At 39.8% G+C, this 15,781-nt stretch overlaps 1 protein-coding gene across 7 annotated transcripts in view; it reads right to left on the reverse strand.

Moving 5' to 3' along the window:
* Positions 1–15,380, reverse strand: part of LOC113012449 (leucine-rich repeat and fibronectin type-III domain-containing protein 2) — a 137,516-nt gene extending 122,136 nt beyond the window's left edge. For 6 of the 7 annotated variants that reach the window (XM_026152670.1, XM_026152671.1, XM_026152663.1 and 3 more), the window contains exon 1: positions 13,643–15,380. The gene's annotated coding sequence lies outside the window, so the exon portion shown is untranslated. Of the gene's footprint in view, positions 1–7,798; positions 12,493–13,642 lie in introns of all 7 variants that reach the window. The other variant, XM_026152664.1, reaches the window with a different exon arrangement.
* Positions 15,381–15,781: the final 401 nt, after the last annotated feature.

Raw genomic sequence — 15,781 nt, forward strand, 5'->3', positions numbered from 1 at the left:
AGAGGAACCTTCAGTGATGATGCATGAGGCTTCTTCATCCTCAATAGAGGATGAAAAACCGATTAGACAGACTGGGATTGGTGCTTGCCTAAGATCAGCAGGTGCCTTGTTTGCAAGAAGCAGTCGACACCCCAGGACTGCCCCACATGCAGTGCATTGCAGAAAAGAGCATGCAGGCGAAAAATTGTTCCTCTAAAATGAGCTGCATGATGGATGGATTAAGTGACACTTTTTTTGTTCTGCCAGTATGGAAAATCTCAGTTTGTGAGCTATTGTTGCAGAGGACTAGCAATTTACTCAAGCAGAAGAATGAAGCAGCAGTTTTGAGGATAATTTGCCTTTTAGTGAAACTGAATCATGCGAATAAAGTAAAGCTCAGCTCAGGGTCAGCAGGACATTGTTCACTGATTATCTCCTGGTATGTTCATCAAGTTATTTCAGAGAGAACACTGTACAGTGCTTAAGGCTATTTTTTTTAAAAAGAATCTCTGCAAAAGGATCATGTTGAGTGTGGAGAGCTGTATAATGAACGCCTCTACCTATAAAATCCTCATATTAAGAAAAAATGTAAAAAGAAAGTCTTTCACAGAAGTCAAAGAGAAAATGAGCATTTTCTTGCTCGCTTCTCATATTTCCTCCATTAGGTCTCAGGTGTATGTAACCACTGAATCACTGCACCCTCTGTTCAGACGGTCTAACAGAATGACCAGTCTGTGCTTTCGTATGAGTCAGAAGAATCTCAAGCCTTCCTGTTGTTTCAGTACAGCTTTTAACACCCTCAGGCTCAGCAAGGAATACAAGCAGTCCTTCATTTCAACCCAACATATTTTCCCAAATGATGGTTTCACAGCGTGTTGGCTCAAAACTAAAAGTTAAAAAATGAAAACAAATCTAGAAGAATGAGGGTAAACAGAATTGAGCTTAACAGACTTTTATGGCCCGCTCTTCATGTTTTTTTGCTTGAGGCCAGCAGCTCAAAGCTGTATTAACCACTACTTCCAATGCATTGAGAAACCTGTTGTCAGATACTATACAACTAAAACTCTTTGACGTCCTACTTCAGAAAACAGCAAATAGGTTCGGTTGGAGCTAAAACTGGGAAAGTCTGACCCATTTCACACAGTCTCAGGTCCAGTCAGTGTGTAAATGAATATGTTTTAAGAGAACATTTTCCTTCCTCTCCTTGTGAATAAAACAAGGTATAAAACTTTAATGTAGAGATGTAACCTTTTTTCAAAAAGGTCAGCACTTGCATTGGGATAATAAAAAGAAAATCTAACACGCTATAGTAGAGATTAATGAATGAACTCACTGGACCACTTTTTGCCATATCCATACTAAAGTGATATAACTAATATGTATGAAAGACTTTTGTATCTATGTTGATGTATCCATTAAGTGTTGCCTTCAATCGACTGTGTTGGACCATTATAACACTCATGGCACTCATTGGGTGTCATGAGTGTTAATAATGATTTGAGCACAAAATTTAGAACATTCAACTGATTAATTTTGAACTTCTCAGACAAATCAAACACTTAATTTAATGGAACTACCAGCTATGTAGGTAATGTTGGAATAATGTGACCGGGGGTAAGTGCATGCACAGCATTGTTCTGAAGGGTAAGTGCATCTTTAAGATAGCATGTAAGTCTATCCATTCAAGATAAGGCTGACACAATTGTCTACACCAGAGAGACTAAAACACATTAAAAGACTAATGTAGGAATCTATTAGGTCAATTGGACTTTTGGGCAGAAAAGACTCCTTTGTAATTTTTAAACTGTCCATTATGAGTCTTACACTTCTACAGATATTGTTATAACCAGTTTTCTCCTATGAAGTACACGATCTAAAGGAGAAGCTGATGCATTACCAGTTGTTCATCTAGCAGCCATAAACATAACTGTTATGAGGTAGGTTTAATCCAACTTTTTAGTGTTATTCATCATTTATTGTTTTAATGAATGTGTCCTCGGTGCAGGATTAAAATAAAATCCCATGGTCACTTGTCAGTTTACTCTACCTGAGCAGTGACCTTTAGGAAGAGCTATAAAACACTCTGCAAGAGTCACTGACGTGAACATTACACCCAGGAGTTCAGTCAGCATATACGGACTTCTTGTGGCCACAACATGTCAGTAGATTAAATGCCAGTAAGACCTTAAGGCCACTCTTAAACTACTGCATTAAAACAGACTAATCACTGTTAAATATTCATCGGGTAACTATTTGTTCAAATAATTATTTTACCTTCTCCATCAGTTCGTCTGCGTGTGTGAGAGTAAGGGGTTCTTCCTGTCTTTTTGTATATCTATTCAGCACCCACTTCATACCAGGAACAAATTGAGGCTTTGCTGAGCCTGTTGACATCTAAAGGATAGCCTGCTGTGGGATTATACAGGCTCATCGCCTGAGGCTGTGTGGCTTTCCTCTGTGTTTGCTTCACCGGTAAAAGGCAGCGACATAATTCTAAGATATTGTTTGTTTCTTTTTTTCTTTTTATGGCACTGATCTTCTTTTGGTAGCAAAAACTTCAACGTCTCAATTACAATTCACAGCCACTACTTTAAACTGTGTATCCTGACTGATATGGCCCATAACCACAAGTTTATCAGGCTGGGACACAGTTGGCATTCGCTATCACACATTCAGCTCCAGCAGTGAATTATGTTTTTGCTCTGATTTTATTTTTTACACTGTCAGTGAAACATGCTGTTTGTGTTGAAATTTGCAGAAGCACAAAATGATCACCCGAGGCCCAAGGCGTTACATTCTTTAGCACTCACCTAATTTTCCTATTTTTGGCGGTTTCCTCTTCATCCCAGGATATGCTTGCCAGCGGCTTATTATAACTAATTACGGCACAATTACACCACTTCATGTAATCATGTGGAACACAAGCCATGCAGTGCAACACATCTTAGTTACAGTTAAAGGGAAGAATGCAAGCTAAATGACTCCATTCATATTATAGAAACAATATCAGCTAGACTTGGTTAAACCAATGTTTGTTAGCACATCTATATATTATCATTGCTTAGAAACAGGACTAAATAAGAAAACAAGGGGCCAAATAAGGGACTTTGTTGTAACACCACTGCCTTGTCTCAACATCTCCTTAGGCAGCAGGACACTGGGTTATGGCAATATTGGGATGGGCTGTCTCCTAAGTTATCATTTATCTCACCCTAAAATTATCCTTTTCCTAACCCAGTCACTGAAAGTGAAAGTAAAAGCAGGAAAACCTAAAAGATTTAGTGAAAGAGAGAAAAGAAAGCATAAACAAGTGCAGGGCACAAAGGTCCAAAATGGGAAACAAACCAGGATCTGGTGGCTGATAAATCTGCAGATTTTTACAGACCTGATACTTCTTGGTGGTTAAATGTTCCAGCCCCAAAAGATACCTTGTTTGTAACGCTGACGCAAAGGGGACATTTAATGAAATTGTATTATGTGAGGCAAGGTGGACATGAAAACTCCGAAGCCAGATAGCTAACAAATGTCTGTAAAAGAAAAGAATAAAAATGTAGTAATGGCAAAGTATAAATCTTACCCTAAACCTAATTCAGATGCTGCGGTGAGACCTTAACAGTGAGATGCATATAAGAAAAAAAACCCAAAAAACAAAACAATGAATGGAAGCAGAGTTAAATAGAACAGCTGTGTGAATATTACATCTGAGAGCATGGGGCATGTAACATAGCCCCTTTATCTCGGAGGCTAATCTTCTGCATTGTAGCCTGCTTTTAGAACTGCATTTAGAATGCATTATTTTTCATGTCAGTAAACACACTGAGTTTGAGGACTTTGAAGAAGAGATTACATAATGGTTGACTGCTGGGGTGACTGAAAAAGACAACTCTGTACTAAGCACAAATGTAACCAGCCTGAAATTATTTTACTAAACGATTTGAATATGGATAATTTGTTTGCAACCCCATCTATATTACACTCTATCAAGATAAGTCCTGTCAAAGAAAACGGGGGGAAGTGTGCGTCAAACTCAATTTCCAGTGACAATCAATAAAATCAAACCACTCAGATGTGTGCTGTTGTAACACAGAGAGATTTATAAGGGGAAAAATATTTTACTGTCTGAAGCTTCACAATTCCTCTCAACTGAATGCCTAATAAACAAGCAAAGGAAAGGTTGGTGTTCAAAAGCAGCGCAGAGGGAACACTGTGTGCATACTGTAGGCTCATGCTGACTATGAGACGTAAACTCACTGCTGTGAGACAAGGACGGTGCTTTGCAAAGAACCCATCAAGAGAGCAATCATCGGGGAGGACCCGAAAGGAGCACGGCGAGATTAAAAGACCTGCTATCAATTTATCAAAGACGCCGCTGAGACGGAACTTCAACTTTAAGGCAGAATTGGGACATTTTCCACCTAATGACTGCAATTTATAACAGAGCATGGACAACTCTGAAACTAAAATCTTGAGAGCCAATTATAATAAACACTTAAAGTTGCATCCTTGTGAAGCGTACTTGTTGATGACGCTACCGACTGCACAAAATATGCTAATAACTCCTGAGAATTCCACTCAAACGAACACAAATGTATACCGCAGAGCTCAAGAATATGGTGTGGCACATGTCAAATGGGATTTAAGGTGCAGTAGAAAAGGAATGAAAAGATGTCAAGAAAACATGAAAAGAATAATGCTCCTTGTGTAACTTGGCTAACAACTTTGTTATAGAAAAACAAGCGGAGCAACAAATTTCTTGTCTTCTTCTTTCATTTACCACCTTGACAAACTCTGCAGCAGAGTAAAGATAGTTGCCTATGTGCAGTAGCATCTGACCTTTTTGGAGCCAGTCTGGGCGACTCTGGCTGTCTTACTGTGAATAATAAGTGGGCCTGCTCTCTCTTTGACCACAGACCTTCATCCAGACAGTGATTTCACACGTTTGCCAATGCCAATGACTCATTACTTCTGTCTTTTGTGTGTGTGAGTGTGTGTGTGTGTTTTTCGCACTCACTATTTCTTTATTTTGCTCAGGGGCTTAGGAAGATAAGCTGTTCCAGCCCCTCTCTAAATTACAGCTCCTTCACTGTAGCGACATCCCCAGCAGAGCCTGAATGTTATCACTCCACAGCGGCACGAGGAGCTCTCCATTTTAGATCTCTGGAGCTAAACAGTTTTTGTTGCTAACCTTGGGGCCCACTGCACATGAGCAAGTAAGAGGAGCAATCCTGATGGAGCTGCTGTCATGCTTTTGGTGATAACTTCAGCAGTGTCTGTGTTTTCTTGCAGTGCAGCAGGAAAAAAGTCAAGGAATTTGTAGGTGTAAATTTAACAAGCAGCATTCAAATAACACAAACACAGTTTTGTCAGCCTGTTTATACATTAATGATATATAGTGAGTTCGCTAAATAATGTATTGCTCACTCACAGGTTATGCTAACATTAATATTTACCGATAGATGGAGCATCTGAGCCAACAGCTCATGTGAGGTGGCACTAAGATCAGCTTTTATCTTGACCTTGTTCATCTAAACTACAGCTATGCTAAATTAAGTTGACCCTGGTGTAGGGGTATTTTTTATAGAAAACAAGTTGGGAAAAGGAGGGACATTTGTGACAATGCCACCAGCACAACCACAACTCTTACCATCAAGAAGCAAAATGTGTCTTGTATCAGGGATAATCACTTCTAATCGCCATGTTGGCAGACATGTTTGCCACCTTTCCCCTCTGAGGCTGTGATCCACAGAGTCTGTGAGCTGTAATTTACTGTAACAGGCAAGGGTACATTACACTTCGAGGTTGTTGATAGAAATCCATCTTACAGTCAGCTCTAGAGTGTGACTTGAAGGCACAGAGAGTAACAATATAAAGTCTTTAGAGCAACACTCGGCTTTCTTTTCCATTTTCCTTTCAGTTTTACGAACATCAAATATTCAGACATACTGTATTTGTAAAGAAAACAAAATAGCATATATCCCATAAAGCATATTTTTATCCTGTATGAGACACTGGAACCCACATGACTGCCTTTTACTTTCAGTCTATCAGCTCTACTGAACGTTGTGTGAGCAGCAAAAGGCTTAACTCACAGGCTTTTAAAATGTAAAAGTTAGTTGAAATCCTGTAGCTTGAGTGGGCTAGAACTGCTGACTGTGATGAATGAACCCACCATTAAATGATGGGCGCCACTGTATTCAAAAGTGCAGCAGTAACAACAACAGGGAATTCGTGTGGGAGGGGAGAAAAGGGTCACAGTGAAACTAAAATGCCAACTCTCAGTCTTTACAGTCCTACTGGGTCTGGAATCGAAACAAAGAGAAGAATGGGAAACATAAAAGAGCAGGGAGGGAGTGAGGTTATAAGATGAATTTACCTTTTGTAATCTGATGCAGTGTAATTTTTCCTAATGTATTTAAAGTGCTTAGTCGTGATAGCGAGAGTTTTAGTCATATCCCAGACGTGCTGTCATCCATACCAGTTCTATAATCATGTCACCAGAAAATACCCCACTTCCCACTGAATTGCTCTCGAGTTTCGCATCCGCAGTCTCTGCTATCTGTGTCCCTACGATCATATTGGTTAGTCAGCAGTGACATCTTAATGTTCCGACTTGTGTTTCACAAAGGAAGGGAGCCGTCGCCTGTGCAAGCTCCCTGAGGTTCTCTAAAAGCTCCACAATGGCTCTACCTTCCACAATATGTAGCTCACTTTGATATACTCTAGAGTCAAGAGCTTCCAGCTGTGACCAGCAAGAAGAAGCCACATCAGAGTAGTGTTGTGGCCAACCCCCAATCCAGCGCAGTAAGGTGATATAGCAGATGCAATAGAATGGCTCTTTGTGAAAAGTTAAGCTGCTACCTAAAGGTGATGAAAGGTGTATGGCAGGCATTTCATCTTCAGACATCTCATATGTAGTAAGTCGTTGTTCTCCTGCAAATATCCACTAAAAACTTGTGCTAAAAATACTTCTCTCAATGGGAACTTAGCACTATGTAGATGTTTTACAGAATACTTTTTGGAAAGAGCTCCGTCATTGAAATAATGCATTAACGATCTGTCAGACAGTTCACAATGAAAAACCATGCCCACACTGCTTTATTTCATTTTTAGGATTTAACTTGCTTTTCCATATATTAAAAAACCCCTGAAACATTTCCCTAAAATCACTAATCATTCCACCAGTCTTAATGTCCGACCCTATGCTCTAAGGATAAGAGACACTTGGAGACTTGTCATATTTTAAAATTCCTTTGGCACCACCACTCATGAGTGAGATTTAAAAAAAAAAAAAACTCAACAAAAATGAGGAGGCCTTTTTACTGAATGTTAGTAACTCGGTAACCTCCAAACCTCCATCCTTCTTCATTAAGTGGCTTTACATGTATGTATGAGAACATACCAGATTCCAAGACCTCCAAAACCTCTGTGCTTTTACCCCCACAAAAACAAACAAAAAACTGCGGCTTATTCACCAGCAGTATTTTTTGATTGCTGCTTTTTGAAAATACCAGCACTTAGCATTAAGGTTGAGGAAAGATTGTGGCCTAGCAAGTAATATATGGTTAATTTATTAAATGTTAAGGTACTGTGATGGCTGCATGTACAGCTACACAGTGGTAATACCCACCATGTTAGTGTAGAGGCTTATACATTGCATTCACATTTGTCTTTAAATATAGGAATTAATTTACAGGACAATAAATGCCTGGTTTTGGCTTAGAATTAATTCACATATCCACATAACACTGCATTCTAAAATAAGTACGCACATTTTAGTTTACACTGTTATGTATAATTTAATCTTTGTTTTCTGAGTTACCTTAGTTGCAGCTGCTCCAGTCCCTTGATTGAGGACCCAAGAGGTGGAAAAGGGGCGGAGCGAGCCTTGATGGAAAGCTGCAAACTGGCTCATTCCATGACTCGGGACCATGGGGGGGGGGGAATTGGAGTTCATTATGTCATTAGTTAGGTTTTGTGTGTTTTACCCCTTTTTGTGGGCTTATCAGCCACTATTTAAGTTTCCCCTTTGTCTGGTTAAGTTAGGTCGGTTTGTTTGAGTTACCAGTATGGTTTGTTAACTTTGAGTAGAGGGCTGTTATTTTGACCTCTTTTATGGGCCCAAGATTTTGACTCTTTTTGCATGATTTAACCAATTATGTTTTTGGGTTAAATAAAAAAATCCTTTTTTGACTTTAACCTGTGCATAAGTTTCCTTCGCTGCTCGGTCCATCACAAGTACTAAATCACTTGAGGAATAAAGTCACAGTGATTGCCTCAGTACATGAAGGACATAGTACATCCTGTTTTAGTACTTAAGCAGGAAGTAATGGTTTTGCTTTACAGAGAGTTTTCTTCTAGGCATTCAGGCCAGTTTAGATATAATGTAATGGTTTTGGAGAGAAGGACCCAAACACTGGACATTACAAACAAGTAAATCCAAAATCATCCAGGAAAACAAGGAAACAGCACTAGGAAGTGAGCCGTAAAGCTTGATTCCTGCAATTTATAAGACAATCTGGTAGGTGGAAAGTGGAAACAGGGGAGTGTGTATACTGTTGTGATTGGCTGACTAAAGACAAGTGGAAAAGCAAAAAAAAGGCAGGATGCACCATGGATAACAAAATAAACAGTGATCAGACAGTATTGATAGGAATCCAAAAACAGGACATAAAAAGCTTAATTGTCACAATTGGAACGTTTTTTAGATATTCTTCTTATAATTAGCAAATCGAGGATAATCTGTAAATTAAAGAAGGCAAAGTGTGGTTAACAGGTTCCTCAAGATAATTGAAACATCACCTCTGAGTGACCATAAGTCATATTCATAACTACTGTACTGTATATTGCTGTCAACATTAAGGTGTCTGTTGGGTTTATCTAGGCACAAACCCCGCTCGAACAAAAGTCCAAACTGCACGACAAAACAAGACAAGACAGAGCTCTTTGTTGCACTCTAAATAAAGAAAGCACATTTTGTCAGCACAGACACAGATAAAGGAAATGTTAGAAGGTTGAAAATAAATCGTCTGACTGTCTGGCCTTTTCTTCATATTGATAGCCATATTAGGACACATAAAGGCAATGATTATATATCTATATATTTTAGCACAATATAAAAAATATCAATTCAACAGTGTCTTTACTTGGTCTTTTATTTAAATTGTGTGGTTCTCAAGGTGTGATGTAATGGACATAAAAGCAAAACTATATTCTACTGAGTTGGAAAAGGCCTCTGGGTTACTTCATTCAAGTTCTGCCGGTGGGAAGCTCCAGATGCCACACCTGAGACTTTGGAGGCAATTGGTAAAACAACAGCAGACTTTTTTTTTAATGTTGAGAGCTACTAATTGCAATTTCTTCTCAAAACACTGATGTGTCACGTGTACCAAACTGAATTTAATAGTAGTTCGATAAAGGAAGCGATGGAAATAATGGTTGCAAGCAAAAGTGGGAAACAAAGCTGTTGGATTTTTTCTTATTAATGGGTGGATATTTGTAGTTTGTGTCAAAAAACTGAAAAGAATAAGTGATGAAGGCATAGGACTCTACAGATGAAAACCAGAATAACTTTTACACATGACATTGGGCGTAATTCATGGTGTCCATTATACAAACAACAAATCACAGCTGAACAAGTGTAAAGAAACCTTAAAACCTTCAATGGATATCAGTTTTTCACACATATTCCATCTAATCTAGAGAAGTTAGATAACATTTAAAGACCATTGTGTTCTGAGGTGAGCAAGCAAGAAGACAAACACGCAACGCCAGGAAAAAAATAAAGAAAGGAATTGCTGGAGCTATATCTAGGGGCTCCACCCCAACAGCTGATGTCTCCAAACACTACATCAAGTGTCAGCTTCACTCTGCACATATGCTGCACTCCAGCAGCTGGGCTGTAGTCAACACGAATGCAAACAAAAGACCAACACAGTGACAACAGTAGTGATGATTAAATTCATTAGGGAAATGTCTCCCTGTAATGCATGGCAATTTGAGGTGAAGAAAGCACATGAAAATGCCCTGCAGCTGCACTCTCTTCCTGAGTGCTACTTTTCTGTACATTCATTATTTTAGCAGAGATCAAACGTATCTGACTGCCTTTACACTCCTCCCAGCTTCAAGCTTAGATCCTTTTCTTTATTTCCTCAGCATTCTGTGCATCCATACATCTTTCTGTTGGTGAAGGTGAGCGAAGAAGCCATGAGGGAGAGTTTTCTTCACATAGCAGATGAGATGCCACAGAGGGTTTAAGGCTAAATCCCAAGTTATTTTCCACTTAATTTTTGAACTGCTATTGCCCTCCATAAAAGCTATTCCATTTACGCTAACAGGAATTGATCCCCTCTCTATTATTTCCCTGTGCCTTGCTTAATAAAAAAGTCCTCTAGTTGTCATTCCTCCTACATCGCTCTCATAATTTCCTTCACAAAACAACAACTTTCTAACATTCTCTGTGAGCCTTCTGTGCACGTTGAGCTTCTCCCCACGGTAAAGCTGCCCTACTTCTGAGTGCGTCCTAAGCATCCATCTGCCATACTCGTAAATTGTGTTTCCCTGCGATTGCAGGTTATCTCATCTGTCAAAGCAGGCCTATCAATTTCACCAAGCAGTCTCGACAGAAGGCATTAGCCCTCCAGCGTCATTCTGGCATCAAGCATTGACAGACAATAAATGCTAGTGATATCAACATATCAGATGAGCACTGCTGACAGTTCTGTTGGGACTGTTAGCAATGAGCAGCTAAAGACACAAAAGCAATTCATGCTTTTGTTGTTTTCTGGCTACAAAGGAATGCATATCAGTTAAAGGAATGTAAAAAAGCTTCAAATTGCTAAACTTAAAGCAATAATTGAAGGCAAACAGCTATGTGCCTTGTGCTGCATGTTAGCTGATAGCCAAGCATTAACAACACTGAAGGAATAATTTGAATTAAAGTTTTAAGATTAATGCCTTACAAATCCTGGATCCTACAGTTTCCAAAAAGGAATTCTAACACCTTTAGCAGAAACATTCCCATGTGTTTCAAACGCCGGGCCCTCTTCTGTAACACAGTTGCTCAACACTACACACTCACCACACCCAGTCTAAACCAAAAAAAGAACTAGTGACATCACAATTCCTGTAATGACGTCATTCTTCACGAGCCACATGAGAAAGTGTGTAACTGCTGAGGCTGAGTAGAGCCATTCACTCACAGATGCATTCAGGGTTAGAGCATCATATGAGTGTTTTCTGTTCCTTAAAGTGGGCGGGCCTTGGTTTGCAGTAGATAATTTATTCCTGAATTAGAATCTACCACTGTTTAAATCAGAATCTATTCCTCTTTGTTTATTGTTACTGTCAGTGCAAACTGATTTAACCATGATTATTAATCCACACACATAAAGAATGTGAATTTCTGTTTTCAGTGTCATTGTACAGTAACTTTGACAAGGCATAGAGAAGGTTGTTTATTTGTTGTTGTTTTGTTTTTTCATTGTCATTTAGTATAAAGTACCAAATGACAATGAAAACACTATGACAACATAAATGAGGGCACTTGTTCAATGACCTCAATAGAGAATAGCAAACATAGCATTGAGACAGACATTTCTCTTGAGAGCCAGTGAATGATGGTGAGCAAGTCCAGGGGTATATCAGCCAAACAGACTCAGACTTCAAGTGAATAATATGCGCCTTCATAGGTTTTTGGTTTATAAAGAGTTATGACTTAGATATCAAATGAAATAATAGCTTCTGCCTATTATTTAGGATTTATTTCAAGTATGCACAGGGATTTCTTTTGATTTTCTTTCTTTCTTTTTTGTAAGAAAGGCTCTCTCTTCACCAGAGCAATCTTGATTTTTTATTTATTTATTTTTTAAATAATTCAATGATTACATTGTGAGATAGTGATTTTCATAACCATCCATTTTCAGAACAATTTGATGTCCAAACATCGCCTCTATGCCACCACCAATACTAAATAAACAATCATAATAGATAGCTTTTCCAAATTCTCTTTATCTAAACACAAGCACCTGGACAGTGCAATGACTGAAAAATGGTCATATTAGTCCTACATAAGCATTCAGACACATTGCACATTTGGACAATGAGATGGACTGTAATAAATTAGGCCTACGTGGCTCTGGGAATAAACAGGGTGTGGCACCTGTCAATGAGTCATTTTGCATCAGAATATTGCTTGTTTTTGTTGTTGTTTTCTGAGTAAAGGCTGTTGGGTCTCTACAGTAGATGATTTCCTTTTGTTTTATTTTATTATTATTATTTTCTTTTTACAGAAACTTCCTCACTCTGTGTGCTGGAAAGAAATTCTCCATGGTGGGGACAGTCTGGGTTGGGGCGCAGCCATCGATGTCGATAAAATATCAGTAAAAATCCCTCTGTGGAAAGGAAACGCTCCCTCTGGGCGCAGTTTGACTGCGCTGTCCGTGGTGCTGAAAAGACTTCAGCGGCCGCGGAACAGGTTCCACCTCCGGACACGGAGTTCGTACTCCGTCCCCGCAACTGCCAAGTAATCCACAAGAGGGTGGTGATTACAGTGGGTGGTGGCGTTGGAGCCTCATGGCGGCCATCCCTTAACCACACACACACACACACACACACACTCCCGCATTTGCGTACCTGCCAAACCAATATTTTCGTTGGCGATAACCAGCACATATCGGACATGCGATTAAAACCTTTTATTCTCTCTCTCTCTTTCTAGCTCTCTCTCACTGTCTCTCTTTCTCTCTCTCTCTCTCACACACACACACACACACACACACACACACACACACACACACACACACTCCCGCATTTGCGTACCTGCCAAACCAATATTTTCGTTGGCGATAACCAGCACATATCGGACATGCGATTAAAACCTTTTATTCTCTCTCTCTCTTTCTAGCTCTCTCTCACTGTCTCTCTTTCTCTCTCTCTCTCTCTCACACACACACACACACACACACACACACACACACACACACACACACACACACACACACGCAGCAGCAGCACCAGTCCATCCGTGTAACTTAAAGGGAGTTTAATAAACGTCTCAGCCTACTGTAATCACAGGGGGACGTTTTGGAAAGAGTAGGCTAATCTCTTCCTTCCCTCAATCCCCCCCCCCCCCCTCTCTCTCTTTCTCTCTCTTTTTCTCTCTCACTCACACACACACACACACACACACACACACATTTGCAGACCAGCAAAAGGGGCACGTTTATGCACACCAAGAATTAGCATGCATCGGACACAACTCCCCATCCTCTCAGCCTTATGTCCAAGCGCAGTGTTATTTTTCTACATAGGTACAATAAAGAAACGTAAAAATACATTAAAACACAGCGTAAAGCTCTGACGTTTCTCCGCCGATCAAGTTACTTTCTGAGAATACCTGTAATTGCCCAGAAGTGTGAGCCACTCTTCACTGAATTAACACAACGCCTGCCTTAATTCCGCAAATACAATCGAATGATGTATCACTTGGGTTTAAATCCATCATCGGTGTATTAGAATCACACTAAAAGATGATTTGTAACCAATAGACGCAGCACATATACATAAAAGACAATGCAATAAAACTGTTAAGTGCATCTTCAATCCCCGTGTAGTGTAAGACAGGCAGAACTCTTGCACGAATCGGACATTTAAGGTTTCGACTTACCTTTAAGGGCAGGAAAGTATCCATTATGTGCCGCCGCGAGCTTTAAACGGTACACTCTTTTTTTTCCTGCTTCGAGTCTAAAGCCGCTCCCTTCCCATTCATGCACTAATTCCAGAAGAGGAACTGCAAAAGCAACTGCCCGACCAGCCGCATATCGCTTCTTCTCTCGCTCCTGACAATTTTTCCCCCCACCAGCAGATGCTCTGGAAAAACCTGCGCTTTTGCCGGGAGCCAAGCTGCGACACAGAGCTTCACAGCATTTTTTGTAGTTTTTCCCTTTAAGTAAAAATAACTAGCTCGCTGCTGTGTGGGCTCGTCTGCATATTTCCATGTGAGAGTGCAGCTACATGGCATAGGCGTTTGTCTATTTTTTCCCCCCGCGGTGCAGTAATTACTAGTGTTCACGTCCTTGGAATCGGTTGCTTCTCTTTTGTTCCTAAACACTTATCCAAGCAGAAAGAATGTCTCCTTTTAAAACGAAGTAAAGGCCGTAAGTCCAGAAGAAAACTTTCTTGTTTGTTTTCAGTGATTCGGAAGTTATTAGTTAGTCCAAGAGTGAGCAGATGGCGAGACGCGAAATCTGCGCCAGAAAGACTGCAATGGAGCGGCGGATAACCCTAGATGGCACAAACACCATGAAGTATCACGGAGCCCAATGGACAGGCGGTGGATGGGGGAGAGGGGGGCAGAGACAGGCAGGTCACCCAGACGTGCAGTGCATGTATGCAAACACCCACTGTAGCGAGTTTGTAGCGATAATTGCGCGTAAATAGCCACTTTGGCACAGTCCACAGCAAGCACCGTTCTGTCTGCAGAGGATTAACGATCACGGATTAGCGTGTGCTTAGGGCTCACTGCAACAAAGTAGCCTATCAGGGCTGTGAGCGAGCCTGGTTCTGTAGCATGTTGCAATCTGTATGAGTATGTGGGCATTTTTCCTGTGCATTACCCTACCTGCAGAAGCTCTTAAATGCTTGCAGGTTGCATTCTCTTTGACCTTCAAAGACCAGCAGAACTCTTTAAACAATTAACAGATATTACACAAAAAGTGAAGAAGGGAATGAACTGGTAGATTTACTGTGGTCACAGAAAATACATGAATTAATATTTAGAATAATCAGTGTTTCCCCATTAACTGAACTGTGGAACTGTTCTCTCAGACCTTTTTATTCTTAAGTTTCTCGTGTTGCTTTTTCCTGATGTCCTTTTTGGTATGGCTTCATCTATCACTATGGCCATCTTCCTCTGCTTGTCTACCAATAGCATCTCTGGTTAGTTAACTCAGGCCAGAAAACATCATAGCAATCTTCTATTGTCCAATTTTTGTGAGACTGCATACATTTTAGCCTTGTGTCCCTGTTCTTATGTGACAGTGGCACCAATTGTGGTCTTCTACTGCTGCAGCCCATCTGTTTCAAGGTTCTATGTGTTCTGTGTTCAGGAAAGCTCTTCTGCTTTTTTTTAGCAGTAAATGCTTGTTTGAGTTACTGTTGCAGTCTTAGTCACCTAAAACACCTTTCTTCCTTATTCTGATGCTCCGTTTGAACTAATTCTGTGTGCATATCCACCAAGTTGCTCCCACGTAATTGGATAATATGATATTTGTGTTAATGAACAGTTGAGTAAAGATCAAAACAATAAGCTCATTAGCTTTTAGGACTGTAAGGTGCGTAAGGTGTGCCTTCCCCGGGTGGTTCCTCTGGTTACAAAAGACTTAGATAAGAGACAGTCAGATTAATACGTGTGTCAGAATATTTTATTTTGGAATTATCAATTTTCCTTTTATTGTGAAAATACTGAAATGAAATACAGCAGTGAAGAGGTGACATATTGTTCATCATACTTCTGTTTTTTTCTCAATCTATTCATAGATAAAGAAATGCTCAGTATTTAATTCTATATGCATCTGACTCTGAAAACATCTGACCAGTTAGAACTTACATCAATTAACTATTTGAATTTAAAAAGGGTTATTTTTCATAATATCCATAAAAGTAATTAAGTATGAGAGTGATTAAACAACATAAAATATGTTTTGAGCTGTTAAAGAGCCACAGGACTCCAATCACAACGTTAGGATTAAAGGGATTTATTATTTCAGCACCTAAACTATATTCTGATGCCTAATGTGGAAAATGA

The sequence above is a fragment of the Astatotilapia calliptera genome, chromosome 19 (genome assembly GCF_900246225.1).
Source record: "Astatotilapia calliptera chromosome 19, fAstCal1.2, whole genome shotgun sequence".
Classification (NCBI taxonomy): Eukaryota; Metazoa; Chordata; class Actinopteri; order Cichliformes; family Cichlidae; genus Astatotilapia; species Astatotilapia calliptera.